General features: G+C 40.7%; 1 long non-coding RNA gene across 2 annotated transcripts in view; it reads left to right on the forward strand.

Annotated features, from left to right (window-relative positions):
- The first annotated feature begins 2943 nt into the window (after positions 1 to 2943).
- LOC105481293 (uncharacterized) overlaps positions 2944 to 17507 on the forward strand; it is a 65490-nt gene continuing 50926 nt past the window's right edge. Inside the window, exons 1-3 of one of the 2 annotated variants that reach the window (XR_986881.3) lie at positions 2944 to 3000; positions 3089 to 3194; positions 5001 to 5091. This is a non-coding gene — a long non-coding RNA (uncharacterized lncRNA). The other variant, XR_986879.2, reaches the window with a different exon arrangement.

The following is a 17507-nucleotide window of genomic DNA, read 5'->3' on the forward strand; positions in this document are numbered from 1 at the left end:
GAGTGATTTCTAATGGTTTAGCACCATCCCCCTAAGTGCTGTCTTGTGACAGAGTTCTCACAAGATCTGGTTGTTTAAAAGTGTGTATTACCTCCTGCCTCCTCTTTCTCTCTCTCCTGCCGGCCATGTGAAGACCATGCCTGCTTCCCCTTAGTCTTCCGTCATGATTTTAAGTTTCCTGAGGCCTCCCCAGCAGTGCTGCCTGTACAGCCTGTGGAACTGTGAGTCAATTAAACCTCTTGTCTTCATATATCACCCAGTCTTGGGATGACTTTATAGTGGTTTGAGAATGGACTAATACAGGAAATTGGTACAGAGAATGGAGTATTGCTATAAAGATACCTAAAAATGTGGAATTGACTTTTGTACTGGGTAATAGACAGAGGTTGGAACAGTTTGGAGGGCTCAGAATAAGGAAGATGAAGGAAAGTTTGGAACCTCCTAGAGACTTGTTGAGTGGTTGTGACCAGAGTGCTGATAGAGATATGGACAGTGCAGGCCAGGCTGATGAGGTCTCAGATGGAGATGAGACACTTGTTGGGAACTGGAGCAAAGGTCACTCTTGCGGTGCTTTAGCAAAGAGACTGGAGGCCTTGTGACCCTGCTCTAGGGATCTGTTGAACCTTGAATTTGAGAGAGATGATTTAGGGCAAGCTTGTCCAACTTGTGGCGCGTGGGCAGCATGCGGCCCAGGACAGCTTGGAATGCTGCCCAAAACAAATTTGTAAACTTTCATAAACATTATGAGACTTATGCATGGACTCTTTTTTCAGTTATTGTTAGCATTGCTGTATTTTGGCCCAAGACAATTCTTCTATTTCCAGCGTGGCCCAGGGAAGCCGAAAGATTGAACACCCCTGATTTAGGGTATCTGGTGGAAGAAATTTCTTATTTATTAATTGATTGATTTTGAGATGGAGTCTCGCTCTGAGCTAGAGTGCAATGGCACGATCTCAACCTCTACCTCCCAGGTTCAAGTGATTCTTCTGCATCAGCCTCCCAAGTAGCTGGGACTGCAAGCACATTCCACCACACCCAACTAATTTGTGTGTGTGTGTGTGTGTGTGTGTGTGTGTGTGTGTGTGTGTATATATATATATATATATATTTTTTTTTTAGTAGAGACAAGGTTTCACCATGTTGGCTGGGCTGCTCTTGAACTCCTGACCTCAAGTGATCTGCCCACCTCAGCCTTCTAAAGTGCTGAGATTATAGGCATGAGCCATCGTGCCTGGCTGGTGGAAGAAGTTTCTAAGCATCAAAGCTTTCAAGAGTAGCCTGGCTGCTTCCAAAAGCCTATGCTCATCTGTATAAACAAAGAAATGACCTGAAACTACAACTTACACTTAAAAGGGAGGTGGAACATAAAAGTTTGGAAAATTTGTAGACTGGCCATATGGTAAAAAAGAAAAATTCCATTTTCTGGGGAAGAATTCAAGCCAGCTGCAGAAATTTACATAAGGAAAGGGGAATTGAATGTTAATAGCCTAGACAATAGGAAAAATGCACCCAGGGTATTTCAGATACATTTGCAGCTGAGGCCTAGAAGGGAAAAATGACTTTGTAGGCCAGACCTAGGGTCCTGCTGCTCTGTGCGGCCTTGAGACATGGCAGCCTGTGTTCCAGCTGCTCCAGCTCCAGCCATAGCTAAAAGGTGCCAAGGGACAGCTCAGGCCACTGTTCCAGAGTGTGTAAACCAGAAACCACCAAGGCTTCCATGTGCTGTTTAGCCTGCAGGTGTGCAGAGGGCAAGAGCTGAGGTTTGGGAGCCTCCACCTAGATTTCAGAGGATGTATGGAAATGCCTGTATGTCCCAGCAGGAATCTGCTGCAGGGGTGGAGCCCTCATGGAGAACCTCTACTAGGGCAGTATGGAATGAAATTGTGGGGTTGGATACCCCACACACAGTCCCCACTGTGGCATAGTGGAGCTGTGAGAAGAGGGCCGCTATCCGCCAGAGCCCAGAATGGTAAATCCACCTACGACTTGCACCATGTGCCTTGAAAAGCTTCAGGCACTCAATTCCAGCCCTTGAGAGCAGCCTTGGGAGCTGAGCCCTGCAGAGCTAAAGAGGTAAAGCTGCCCAAGGCCTTGGAAGCCTGCCCCTTGCATCACTGTGGCCTGAATGTGAGACACGGAGTCAAAGGAGGTTACTTTGGCACTTTAAGATTAAATGACTCCACAGCCAGGTTTTGGACTTGCATGGGGCCTGTGACCCCTTTGTTTTGTCAATTTATCCCTTTTTGAATAAGAGCATTTACCCAATGCCTGTACCCCCATTGTATCTTGGAAGTAACTAACATATTTTTCATTTTACAGGTTCATAGGCAAAAGGGACTTGCCTTGTCTCAGATGAGGCCTTAGACTGTGGACTTTTGAATTAATGCTGGAATGAATTAGGACTTTGGGGGATTCTTAAGAAGGAATTATTGTATTTTGAATGTGAGAAGGACATGAGATTTGAGAGGGACTGGGGCAGAATGATATGGTTTGGCTCCATGTTCCCACCCAAATTTCATGTCAAATTTTAATTCCCAGTGTTGGAGGAGAGACCTGGTGGGAGGTGATTCGATCATGGGAGTGGTTTCTAATGGTTTAGCACCATCACCCTAGTGCTGTCTTGTGATAGAATTCTCACAAGATCTGGTTGCTTAAAAGTGTGTAGCACCTTCCCCCTCCTCTTTTTCTCTCTCCTGCCAGCCATGTGAAGACCATGCCTGCTGCCCCTTTGCTTTCTGCCATGATTGTAAGTTTCTTGAGGCCTTCCCAGTCATGCTGCCTATACAGCCTGTGGAACTGTGAGTCGATTAAACCTCTTTTCTTCATAAATTACCCAATCTCTGGTGTGTCTTTATAGCAGTGTGAGAATGGACTAATATAGAAGGTTACTGTAGCAAATTTCCATTTTGTGTTTATCAACCCACTATGAGGTCACTCCCCATAAACTGACACATCATAAAACATCTCCAGATGCTGTGTATGTTGAGCTGTCTCCTCCAGGTGTGTTTAACTCCTCTATGTTATCTTGCTCTGTGTCTCATCCATTTTTTTAACTTATGCTGTTTCATACCTCCCTGTCCCTGAAAAGCTGAGACCTCTGCCTGAAGGGCCCTGAATCATCTCATCTCTCCAGAGACTATTCAGACATCATCTCCTCCATGAAGCCTTCTCCTTCAGCTTGTATTAGTCAGCAGGTATTTATTGAAAGTTCATTTTGGCTGGGCACTGTGGCTCATGCCTGTAATCCCAGCACTTTGGGAGTCCAAGGCGGGCAGATCACAAGGTCAGGAGATCGAAACCATCCTGGCCAGCATGGTGAAAACCATGTTTACTTTTTTAAAAAGTACAAAAATCAGCTGGGCGTGGTTGTGCATGCCTGTAGTCCCAGCTACTCGGGAGCCTGAGGCAGGAGAATTGCTTGACCCTGGGAGGTGGGGGTGGCAGTGAGCCTAGACTGTGACACTGCACTGCAGCCTGGCAACAGAGTGAGACTCCATCTCAAAAAAATAAAATAAAATAAAATAGAAAGCTCACTTCGTGTAGGGTACTATGGTATGTTCCCTTGGGAAACACAAAGAGGTATGAGTCATGTTCCTGGCTTTGGAGTCCTGTCATCGAGAGGAGGAGCCCAAGTCATATTCTGAGATACCTACGGGTGTAGGATTCATCTAGAAGTAGAGAGGCATGCTAAGCCACAGCACACTGTGAGCAAGAGTTGGCACATGAATCTGCATAATAATTTGGGAGAATAAGGACACAGGGAAGGAGTTTACTGACAGCACCGCACAGTTTACTTGGGGCATAGGGATTATCAATGGCTTCAGGCCTGCATATCAGACTGAAAAGCCTGGATATTTTCTGTAGCTGGTAGTAAGATATTAAAGGTTGTTAAGCATAGAAGTAACAAAGTGAAATTCATTTTCTTACTAGAATGAGCCAGGTAGTCTTATGTATTAATACATTGTCAATATAGTAATCTGGTGAAATAGAATAAAAACTTCTTGGCAGAGTGCAATGGCTCATGCCTATAATCTCAGCACTTTGGGAGGCTAAGGTAGGAGGATTGTTTGAGGCTAAGAGTTTGAGACAAGCTTGGGCAACATAGCGAGACCTTGTCTCTACTCAAAATTAAAAAAAAAAATTAGCTGAGTGTGGTGGCATACACCTGTTGTCTTAGCTACTCCAAAGGATCAGGTTGGAGGATTCCTGGAGCCCAGGAGTTTGAGACTGCAGTTAGCTAAGATTATACCACTGCACTGCAGCCCTAGATAACAGTGAGATGATATCCCAGCTCTAAAAATAAATAAATAAATTAATTAATTAATTAATAATCTAAGCTTCCTGAGGAGTTAGTGGTTTGGGATTTCAAATCCTCCCAAATAGATATTGAATTATAGAAAACTGCTGACTTGATGAAGTAATGATAACAGTAACTGCTGACATTTGGTGAACACCTATTATGTACCACACACTGTGCTGACAGTATTACTCTTAGACCTAGGCACCCCCGTGGGGCAAAGCATGTGTGGGGCAAGTGGCCGTGCCCTATGAGAGCCTGCACCAGCCCTCCTCAACTCCAACACCACCCCTGCCTTCTTGCGCATCCTCTGGACCTTGCTACTCTATCCCCAAATGACCCTAAGCCACTTTCAGTTCCAGCATGGCCCTCTTCCCTAGGGTCCTGCTTCTGAGACTGACAGTATCCAAGGGGAGGCTGTTTGCTAAGTGATGATGAGGGGCAGGGAGAAGAAGGGCAACAAGCAGTGGAGAGGGTGGCTCGTTCGTAATCTTCCCTTGAGCCCCACAAATGTATTAGGAGCAGGTCATGTGCTATGTGCTTGAATTATCTGATTCAATCCTTTAAAAAATCCTGCCAGGTTTCTACATTATACTGAGAAGCAATAGGGCAAAGAAGTTAGGGAGACAGTCTAAGGAGACACAGCATATAATGGTGGAAGGCAGGATGCAAGTCTAGATCTATTTCACATTGTATATTTCAGGACCACCATGTAGCACGACTTCATTCACATCGTTGTCAGGCGAATGTGCTTTCTAGAGTTGGGGACTGCGCAGAGAGCATGGCTGCACCAGGTAGCTACAGCTATTAAAAGAAACAATGATTCATTCACAACAGCCGATTCGTTCACTGTGCTTACCCTCATTTCTCACCTGCGATCCTGACCCTTTCCGCCTTTTGAGTCTGTCTAGAGCCAGCAGCGCAGGCTCCTGAGTTTACTGCATCTTTGGTCTGCAGCTCTCCATTGCACATGTGTGTGCTTGAGAATCCATGTGTCTTTCAATCATGAGGTTTAAAATGGGTAAGCTTATTTCTAGGGAAATGGCAGGAATGCCTCTCCAGGTGGGAGGGCATGACATTTCTGCCACGTGCCACTTCAGTCCCCCCTTGCCTCCCCCACAAAGGAGTATTTTAATAGAAGGTTAATGGAGGGCACACAGAACAAAAAGAAAACCCTGTCATCGTTATTCCATGTTTTACTGTAATAGAGGTCAGCTCTCCCACATTCTTCCTAGTATCCATCTTCAAAATGAATTGTTTAGCCTATGAAAACAAAACTAGTTTATTTATGATGACAGAGAAGCTGTAAATGTGCTCCTGATCTGTGCATTGACTAATTAGATTAATTAAGCCTGCATGCATTTCAGAACAGGCAGGCAGGTGGCAAATAACATTTGAAATGATTTATATGATATATTCCATCAAGCTTACACTTGATAAATAATATCACATTCATTCCATTAAGATATCGAAGTGGAAGAAGAAAACAGTGCATTTTTGGCCCTGTGCTCCTACCAAAAGAGCAACTGTTGAGGTTAAAACACTAGGCATAATTTACTCTCCTCAAAACTGTGAAGGAAAAAAAACCACACAAGCCAAATCTCAAACTCAAGTTTGTCTCAGTAGTTGCTTGTACGCAGAAGTGGTTTTTTGTTGCTGCAGTGGAATTGAATTTTAGGAATAGAGATGAGATTTGAATCTTAATTAAATCGTTGCAGCTTGCTACCAAATTTTGCTAGAAGCTCCCATACCATGGTTCTTTACTCATCAACCTGCTTTCTGTGGCTACTCCGGTAAATGAGGGTAAAACTGACTGACTACAAGGTCCTTCTTTCTATAATCTTAAAATTTCAACATGCCTAAGAATCACCAGAAATGCACAAGTGCAGATTCCTGGGCCTTTTCCCCAGTAGACCTGGAGGAAGCTCCATAGTCTAATTTGTTTTGTTTTTTATTTCTGTTTTTCCTTTAAAAAAAAAAAAAGAATCAACATCTAGGATATCAATATTACTCCATACCAATAAGCTCCCACACCAAGAACTGAATCCCTGATTTGATCTTTGGTTTTTCAAAATTCTTAAGTTTGTTAAATATATTAGATCTGCTTCTTCTGTTAGAGTAATCAGTGTTTTTCAAAGTTTGGTCAAAGGACTGTTGCATTAGAATGTCCTATGGGACAGTGTAAAAATTCAGATTCCCAGGCTTCACTTGAAACCTACTGTATCCAAAATTATACAGGAGAATATATATATATATTTTAACAAACTATCTGTATAATTCTTAGGCATACTAAAATTTAAAGACCACTGCTTTTAAGCAAGTCATATTTGACGTGGGTGTAACAGTAAATGGAAGAGTCTCTTCTGTATCCTCCCTGCAGTCATAGTTTTGCCTACAAGGCACAGATGTATTATGTCTGACCCTGCCTAGCTCAGTAATCTCTTAAAGAATGAATTTAGGCCAAGATTGAAGGTAGGGCTGGAATGGTCTGCCTTCCAGACCACTTTGGCTTCCAACTCCTTTTGGTTTATTTTCTAAGGGACTCTGAAAAGTTGCTACCATCTGGTTGAGGGCTGCTCTCAAGTTGCCTCCAGGACATCAGGAAACAAATGATTAAGGGGCAGTCCCCTGAGCTACTGCTGCTGTGGTGTAATGGTGGGACATGCCGGTGATGTTGCAATGACTTAACGGCAGAAATTGATGTGCCAGACAGACCCTAATCAAAACCTGACACCCTCCCCAGCCCAGAAAGAGATGATAACTTTTTCTATTTCAGCAAAAAGGCAGGTCAAGAGGCAGAAGAGAAGTCTTCAGGATAGACAATGACAGAGCAGTGCAGCAGCCACGTAACTGAGGAAAAGGGCAGCCGGAGTGCTACAGAGCGTATCGCCCAAAGCAAAGGCTCTACCAGCATCACTGGACAGCATCTGTATTTAAGCTTTGCACAATCATGTAGCCAGAGATAGAGAATAATCTGATAATTGTAATGAGAATTCTAATTATAAGATGTTATCATTTCATCCCAAACTACATCAGGCAAGGGTGAGCTCGATGGAAAAAGAGACTCTTGAAACGTGAGGGGAGAGAACTTTGCAAAAGACCAGAACAGACGCCCCTCCCTTAATTGTACTGTATAAATTATCACTCATTTCACCATGAGAAGGAAGTAGAAATTGATTTGAGAGACTCCTCAATAGCCTTCATAATCCCAGCAGTAATTTCTTTTGTTCATTACTATTAATATATTAGTAATATATTATTATATTATTAATATATATTCTCCTTCCCTAGTGGAGATTCAGTTCATTTGCAATAAACCCTATAGTTATCTTCAACATGTTCCCAAAGAAAGAACCTCCAGGTATCAATGCATATAGGAATCCTTGATATATACGGAAAAGATTCCAGTTCACAGAGTGGGCAAAACCTTGTAAACAGCATTCTGCTGGAGCATCTTTCCGAATGGATGAGCTCCATCTTTGCACAGTGAAAGGAACAATATCATTCAATTCTGTAAAAATACATTGTAACACATTTAAAATGCCTTACCTCATAAAGCATTGCTGTTAAGATGTTCTTTATCAAGCTATAATGTCAAGATTATATGCAGTTAAGCAATCTTCCTTTAGAAACAAGTGTCTAGTGGGAACCCAGCTCTTGAGTGGTCTGCCCATCTGTAGCTTCATCCTAACAGCAGCTTGCTCTACCCTGGACCTGTCTGGCAGTAGAGAGAGGAAAATTGAATCAGCAATAAGCTTGGACCAGTGTGTGTGTGTATATGTTTGGGGGGGGGTGTGTGTGTGAGTGAATGGCACATGATTTTGTCCTATCCTTTCAGTTGCTAACCTTAATTAGGCTTCTATATCTTTATGACTGTTATGTATGTTTTAGGTTTGATTTTATGCTTTGCCAGTTTTTAAAAAGGCTCTTAAGTGTCTTACAATAAAAGACACACAAAAGGTTGGTTTATTAAACATAAATAAAGAATGTCAACTGTACCTAAAGAAAGTGCATTGCTAATCCAAAGGGCATTCATTTTTACTACAACTGAACATTAAATTTTGCTATAAACTTCCTAAAAGCCAGCGCAAACATGGAGATAATATGTATTACAGAATCCCTATCATTTAGAGAAAAAACATCTACCAATTCTTTAAGGCATACAAGTATAAATTCACCTATTTAAAGTATGCATATGACAAAAGTTTGTATTATCACCATTATCACAGTCCATAGAACATTCCGTCATCCCAAAAAGTCCCCTCAGTCCTCTTTACTATCAATCCCCTCCCCTAATCCTGGGCCCTGGGAACTGCTCTGCTTCCATTCACTACATTTTTCCATTTTCTATAATTTCACATATAGGAAATCATACAATATGTAGTTATTCATGTTTGGTTTCTTTCACTGAATATGATGCTTTTGAGATTCAGGAATGCTGTTTTATATACCAGCAGTGTGTTCCATTTTATTGCTGAGTAGTATTTCATTGTAGATGTGAATCACAATTTGTTTATCCATTAATTTTGTTTCAATGTTTGGCTATTATCAATGAAACCATGATGAATTTCCATGCGCAAGTGTTTGTATGGAGACATGTTTTCATTTCTCTTGGGTAAATGTCTAACAATTGTTCCACATCCTTGTTAGGCTTCGTATTGTTGGGTTTTTTGGTTTTAGCTGGTCTAGTGATTGTGTAATGGTATCTCTTTGTGGTTTTAGTTTGTATTTTCCTAATGACTGATGATATTGAGCATTTTTTCATATGCTTATTTGCCATTCTTTTTTTTGATAAGTGCTCACATTTTTGCACACTTCTAATCAAGTCATTTGCCTTATTTACAGTGATATTGGCTTTCCTTTTATTCAATAGAATCTTGGTCATCAATACAAATCAGTCTGAACTAAAAATTCATTTTCAAACTTAAACATAAGCTACATGGCATAGGAGTAAGATGTCAGAAAGGAAATGACATATTTTAAAATTCTAACTAAAACAAGAACAAATAACCCAACAAATCACAAATGTTCTTAGGTGTCTCAAGACAAAAAAAAAAAAAAAAAAGATAGAGTAGAATATAAACCACATCTGAGTTCAGAGTCAGGACTGACAATAAGGTTTCCCATTTGGGGATCCATGGATCCCCATATTAATAAAATTAATTCAATGGGCAGACTAAGATCTTATCAGGGATCTAAGGGCATGTGGTTACTTACAGAGCACCTAAAGGCAGACACAGAAGGCTGAAATTGGCATTTCCATGCCAGTTTTCCCAGGTGCCAACCCGGTTGTCCTCTGGTGGCCTCCTCTTGTCTTTGCATGATTCTTCCTCAATAGGTGGAGAAAGCAACCTCTAGCCAACAGAACCTCCTGAGAGGGCCGACAGAACATCACCAACCAAAGCAGAGCTGACAACTGGTGTGCAGTGTGTGCTCCACGGATGCTACCTTTACATTCGTACTGGGTACATTTCTTATATTTTTGGGACTGAGGGGCAGCTTCAGGACCCTGGAATGTCCAAACTGTTTATCAGGAGGCATTTCTGAGTCAACAGCCAGTGGGCAAAAGATCTCAAAAAGAGACCAAGAATAACAAAGGTAAATGTAATCTATATCTGTATTTGTTTTTAACATGCTGTCCAGGAGTGCAGGGGTCGGAAGAATCATTTTAAAATAGTATTCCTGTTTCTCTTGAGAGATTCACTTGAATTCACCTTTGAAGACAAATAGTACTTTTGTTTCAGGAAAGCTATCTTAGTGGGCTCCTTGGATTACTTCAAGTTAAAGCTGAGAAAGGAATCAACTGGCCCATTCAAAATGGAGCAGGGGTAGGGCCCAAGGACGAAACACCACCATCATGGTCCCATGGAATGTTTTCATCTGTGTATTCCAGTCACACAGTAATCAGTGCAACCTTTATGAATTTATTTTCATATGTCATCCCCTTCTATTATCTCTCCATTTCAGACTATCCCTGTTGGGATAGAAAGGAACAATGCTAGAACTAAATAAATCTGAATAAAGTATAGACTTCAGTTAGCAATAATTATCAGAATTGACTTTTTTTTTTTTTGAGACAGGGTCTCTTTCTTTCACCAAGGCTGGAGTGCAGTAGTGAGATCTCGGTTCACTGCAACCTCCAACTCCCAGATTCAAGCGATTCTCCCACCTCAGCCTCCCAAGTAGCTGGGACTACAGGAGTGCACCACCACGCTCTGCTTATTTTTGTACTTTTTTGATAGAGACAGGTTCCACCAGTTGGCCAGGTTAATCTTGAACTCCTGACCTCAAGTGATCTGCCCACCTCAGCCTCCCAAAGTGCTGGGATTACAGGTATAAGCCACCGTGCCCAGCCAATATTGATTTTGTAATTATGCACACATAACATACCATCTTAGAAATTTTTCTGTAAATCCAAAGCTGTTCTACAAACATTTTTTTTTTTTTTCAAAAAAGGAACAATGCTTTCATGAAGACACATCTGTGAACCCTGGGTTAGACAAACTTCACTGGTTTTCCCATTTTTCTTAGCTCTGGTTATGTTTACCTTCACATGTTTGAGAACAAACAGAAACAGTGGAATGAGGAATTGCTGTTGTATGTTGCCTTGCAGGGATGTAGCTTGGTGAGAAGAATGTAGGGGAGCGGCGTGATGCCTGCCAAAGGCTGCATATAATTTATGATGATTTCCTTGTTTACTTTTCAAAGCAATTGACTTGCCTATAAAGGAGCCAAAAATTATGTAGTTTCTGTCTCCTATTAGCTTATTAATTCCTTGTAGGTATAAGTCAGACCTTCTCATTCTTTTGTGTAGCACATAGTACCCTGTATTCAGTAGGTCCTGTGTGAATAGCTGTGATTTGAATTAATGTTATAAACAGAGGCATTGATGGCCATAGAACAGTCCATACATCTAATATGAGAAAACATATAAGAGCCCATTTAGATTTTTATCAGTTAACTATAACAAATGCTTGCTACATCCTTTAAAATTAACTGCCATTAAAATTACTAAGACAATTAACTCTACATTATGAATTCATCATATTGAAAGAACTTCTCCACCCAGAAAAAATAGAAAGTTTTCAGTTCAACAAGCGAAAACCATATTTTGAAAGATTAATTTCCATCTTTTTGACATCCTTGTCACTCAAAGCTAGAAAACTTGATTTAGGGGTTTCAAGCTCTGTCACTTAGAACAAATTTCAAGCTGTGGATGTCTATGCAAAATTTCGGAGGTAATGTTTTCCTGGCCAAGTTGCTGTGGCCTTCAAAATAGAATTTGCAGCATAGACTCTGGCAGGTTCTAAATGTAGCAGATTGAATATTGATATAGTGTCAAAAGAGTTCCATAATTAAAGGTTTTTCTTTATAGCATTTCCCTTCACCCAATCATTAATTCAACAAATATTTATGGAGCACCACTTATTTGCCAGGCATTGCATTAGCAAGTCTTTTCTGTCTCCTGAATCAGATAAGTTAGTGAAATGAATGAATGAGCAAATGAATGAATGAATGAGTGACTAAGAAGATGCCTCCCATAACCACATTGCTCCATGGCTTCCAAGCCCATTCCAGGGCTGAATGTGAAGAGACATGGAAACATACAAAAAAACTCCTGATGGCCGGGCACGGTGGCTCACGCCTATAATCCCAGCACTTTGGGAGGCGAAGAGGGCCAGATCTCGAGGTCAGGAGATCAAGACCATCCTGGCTAACATGGTGAAACTCCGTCTCTACTAAAAATACAAAAAAAAAAAAAAAATTAGCCGGGCGTGGTGGCGGGTGCCTGTAGTCCCAGCTACTCGGGAGGCTGAGGCAGGAGAACGGCGTGAACCTGGGAGGTGGAGCTTGCAATGACCCGAGATCGCGCCCCTGCACTTCAGCCTCGGCGACAGAGCAAAACTCTGTCTCAAACAAAAACAAAAACAAAAAGACAAACAAAAAAACCTCCCGACTTAGAAAGGCTTCTTTGGAAGCCCAGGGAAGTGAAGTCCCTATGATTTCACTCGGATATGTTTTCTGACAACCCCCCACTTCAGCCTCCACCACTTTCTTGCCCCTCTCCAACCCTTCCAGATTCCAAGCCAGTAAGACAGATGGAAAAGAGAAAGCTCTTTTATACAGGGAGCTGGGTATCTTCAGCTGAGCTCTTGCCTTTCTCTTCTCTCCTTTAGTCTCCACCTCCAAGCCTAAAAAAGTTTTCCCTTTTCCATCTGTCAGGAACTGCTCTTAAGTCATGTTCATCTTTATGAGAGACCTGAAGCTCACTTTCATGGCCAGATCTCTGTTTTTATTGTTGTTAATGTTTGTTTGCTACTTTTAGCTTTACATTATGAAGAACTTAGAACACACAAAAACGAAACAAAATAGTATAATAAACCTTCAAGTACCCATCACTCACCACCAAACCCATCAACCAAGGACCAATCCCACCCTAACCATCCACTTTCCCACCATTATATTATTTTGAAGAAAATCCACAGAATCATATATTTTTAGTTATACCCTGAACTTAATAACAGAAGGCTAGGTGAGAGAACCTCAGAAAGCGGGAGAAGAGTGAAAGGTAGTTAAAAATACTTTATTCACTTACAGTAGGATAATTGAAGTAGGGAAAGGATTAACAAAAGCACTCAGCTTTGAGAGGAAAATGGGTGAAGACAGCCCCAGGAACACAGGAATGATAATATTCTAAATTCTTTATTGTCATTTATATCAGCAATGTTCACAGCATCCTTACCAGGAGTAGATCCCATATCAAAAAACCACTTTCTTTGCTCATTCATAAGGAGAAACTCTTTATCAATTAAAGTTTTATCATGAAATTCCAGCAATTCAATCACATATTCAGGCTTCACTACTAATTGTAATTATCTTGCTTTTCCACCACAGCTTCAGTGACTTTCTGCACTGAAGTCTTGGACCCCTTGAAGTCATCCATGAGAGTTAGAATCAACTTTTTTTTTCCTGCCAGGCGTGATGGCTCACACCTGCAATCTCAGCACTTTGGGAGGCTGAGGAGAATGGATCGCTTGAGCTTAGGACATCGAGATCAGTCTGGGCAAAATGGCAAAACTCTGTCTCTAAAAAAAATACAAAAATTAGCCAGGCATGGTGGCACGTACCTGTAGTTCCAGATACTTGGGGGTCTGAGGTGGATGGATCACTTGAGCCCGGAAGGTCAAGACCACAGTGAGTGGAGACTGTGCCACTGTACTCCAGCTTGCACAATGGGAGTAGATCCTGTTTCAAAAAAAAAAAAAATAGAAACAAATAAAAGGAGAATCAACTTTTTCAAAACTTATGTCATTGTTGATTTCCTCCCATGAATCACGAGTGTTCTTAGTATCATCTAGAATGGTGAATCCTTTTTATAAGGTTTTCAATTTACTTTGTCCAGATCCCTCAGAGGAATCACCATCTATGGCAGCTATAGCCTCACAAGATGTATTTTTTAACTCAGACGTTAAACTCAAAATGACTCCTTGACCCATGGGCTTTTGAATGGATGTTGTGTTAGCAGGTTTGAAAACAACATTAATCTCCTTGTACATTTTCATCAAACCTCTTGGGTAACCAGGTACATTGTCAATGGGCAGTAATATTTTGAAAGGACTCTTTTTTTCTTAGAAGTAGATCTCAAAAATCAGCTTAAAATATTCAGGAAACCATACTGTAAATAGATGTGCTGTTACCTAGGCTTTGTTGTTCCATTTAGAGAGCACAGACAGAATACATTAAGTGTAATTTTTAAGAGCCTAGGATTTTCAGAATGCTAAATAAGCATTAGCCCCAACTTAAAGTCACCAGCTGCATTAGCCCCTAATGCTTATGGACAAGGCGCCTGTCACCTAAGAGCTCTGATGGAGATATACAAAGAGATTAATGTTGTTTTCACATCTAATATAACATCCATTCCACAGCCCATGGGTCAAGAAAGTCAGCCTGTCCTTTGAATTTCAAAGCCAGGCATTGACTTCTCTCCAGCTCTGAAAGTTCTGGATGACATCTTCTTATGATATAAAGCTGTTTTGTTTCCATTGAAAATCTATTGTTTGGTGTAACCACCTTCATTAATGATCTTAACTAGATCTTCTGGATAACTTACTGCAGCTTCTACATCTGTGCTTTCAGCTTTACCTTGCACCTTTATGTTATGGAGATTGCATCCTTACTTAAACCTCATGAGCCAACTTCTGCTACCTTCCAGCATGTTTTTGTGGCTTCCTCAGCTCTCTTACTTTTGACAGATTTAAAGAGAGTTAACGGCTTGCTCTGGATTAGGCTTTACCTTAATGAAATGTTGTGCCTGGTTTGGTCTTCTAACCAAATAAGCAATAAGGCTGTTTCACATTCTTACCATTCATGTGTTTCCTGGAGTAGCACATTTAATTTCCTTCAAAAGCTTTTTCTTTGCATTCGCAGTTTAGCTAACTGTTTGGCATAAAGGGCCTAGTTTTGGCCTATCTCACATTTTAACATGCCTTCCTCACTAAGCTTAGTTAATTCTAGCTTCTGATTTAAAGTGAGAGATGTGTTACTCTTCCTTTCACTTGAACACTTAGAGGACATTATAGGGTTATTAGCTAACCTAACTTCAACATTGTTGTGTCTCAGGGAATAGGAAGGCCTGAGGAACCTGAGAGACATGGAGGAACAGCAGGTGGGTGGAGCAGTCAGAACACACACATATTTATCCATTGACTTTGCCATCTTACATGGGCATGGTTCATTTTACCCCAAAACAATTACAATAGGAACATCAAAGATCACTGATCATGGATTGATATGCTTTGAGTGTCCCCACGTGAATCTCATCTTGAATTGTAGTTCCCATGATTCCCACGTGTTGTGGGAAAGACCTGATGGGAGATAACTGAATCATGGAGGTGGTTTCCCCCGTACCATTCTCGTTGTAGTGAACAAGTCTCATGAGATCTGATGGTTTTATAAGGGATTTCTCCTTTCACTTAGCTCTCGTTCTCTCTTGCCTGCCACCATGTGAGGCGTGCCCTTTGCCTTCCACCCTGATTGGGAGGCCTCCCCAGCCACGTGGAACTGAGAGTCCATTAAATCTCTTTTTCTTTATAAATTACCCAGTCTCAATTATGTCTTTATCAGCAGTGTGAAAACAGACTAATACATAGATCACTATAACAAATAAAATAATAATGAAAAAGTATGAAATATTGTGAGAATTACCAAAATGTGAGACAGAGACACAAAGTGAGCACAGGCTGTTACAAAATGGCACTGATAGTCTTGTTCAATAAATTGCCACAAACTTGCAATTTCAATGTCTTAAGAAACACGATAAAGTGAAATACAGTAAAACTAGATATGCCTATAGATGGTGGGCATACATTGAGCAAAGAGGACATTTCAAGAGACAGACCACAACTGATTTTGATTACCGTGAACCTTAGTCATGCAAGGTAATATGAAGCTAAATGACCCTGAACAGTTTTCTTCACTCTTTGCCTCAGTTTCTTCGTACATAAAGTCATAGTAATAATATTCACCTTCCCAGGCTGGCTGCAAGGATTAACAGAAAAAGTGGATGTAAAGTGCCTTACATGCTGCCCAGCTTATAGTAGGGAATAAGTAAAATGGTTGTAATTATTACTGTTATTACTACAGACCAGGGCTCCAAGTGAATATAAAGAGATTATTATCAGAAGCAAAAAGACATCCAGGGTCACTGACTGTGATAAATTGCTGTGACTGTGAAATGAAAACACCTTGCCTTTACTATTTCTTAAAAGGAAAGATCCAAAAGATACAAAGGTTTTTATTATTTCCAATACCAATTGAATACACTTTCTCTCCAATCCTGAGATTCACTAAGAGCTAAACTGAGGAGGGTAATGAGGTTACTAAAAAGAGAAAAATTGAAAAGCACATAAAACTCACTGACCTAGAAAGTGAAATGTTTGAGTGGTTTTGTCAAATTAGGGTAGATATCATTCCCATTTCTGGTTCTTGTTTGAAAGAGAAGCCAATACAATTGGTGTAAAGAGGAAAATTGTCTCAGTGAATGGCTCCAGCCTTCTAAATCTAGCATCTAACAATGTGACAGTACAGTGTCTCTATTTGCTGAAGTCTAGGCAAATGCTACTGCTGTTACAGCTGGAAAAGATTGGCAGTGAAAAGAGAACGACAATTCTGGATAAACACTACTGAGAATTTATCTGAGAATTCATTCAGTACTTTAGATAAAATTGTCTCTGCCTCAACTTGCAGCTTGTCAGGCATGATTTTTTTTGTTGTTGTTGTTATGAAAGATATAACTCACTGTAGAAAAGAGTTGTATAAAGAATGGCTCAGAGACATGTAAGCCAATAAAATGCAGAAATTTCATACAGCCAAATTGTGAGGCTTCTGGAATCAGAAAACATCTGGTTACAGATCCAGATGATCTAGAGAGGTCTGTGCTGTATTTCTCTCTTTCCTTGCTGCAAATCATTGTGCTATCCCATGCAGATGAGTTTGTATTATCTCTACTCTCAACTGGATTAAGTTTTGAAAATTTACTCAGTAACCTGAGCCACGCACACACATAAAAATAGAAAAATTGATAGGGGTAGTCAGGTAAAGCATAATATTCTGCATTTTTGTGTGTTTCTGACCATCTGCTCCTGTGTTGTTACCTTATGAAGGTAATGGAAAAAGCGAAGGGTGGGCAATGAGGAGCCCTGCCATGTATACCACAGGAGCAATCTTTTAGCAAAGAGGTATCCACTGTTTTCATCATGATGAAACTTCACCCAAAACATCATCAGAACAAATCTCTAAGCACTTGAAGGCAAGAATTATATTTTATTTAGAATTTTATTCTTAAGGCCTTTTACTCTGTGTAGACTCAAGAAATAGTCAGTGAATGTAGACAAATGGACACATGAATGAGAGACACACATGTGACAAAACAGTCAAATTCTAAATAGCCTCCAGCATTGATCAGGAGCAGGCATTTTTAGTACTTGTCATTATGGCCAGACAAGATCTGGAATAAATCTCACTTTCTTACACCAGAGAGGCTAACACTGAGAACTGGAGGGAGACTGATAACAAAAGGTGGGAACTCTTCCTTTTAGCTAACCTCTTGAATTTGTGCTGAGCTTTGAGAAGAACTAGGATTCATTCGAAAAATGTACTTTGCCCTTACTCCATCATCTCTTTGAAATCTCCAGTGATGTTCAGACTGGGA

Source organism: Macaca nemestrina, chromosome 11 (assembly GCF_043159975.1).
Source record: "Macaca nemestrina isolate mMacNem1 chromosome 11, mMacNem.hap1, whole genome shotgun sequence".
Lineage (NCBI taxonomy): Eukaryota > Metazoa > Chordata > Mammalia > Primates > Cercopithecidae > Macaca > Macaca nemestrina.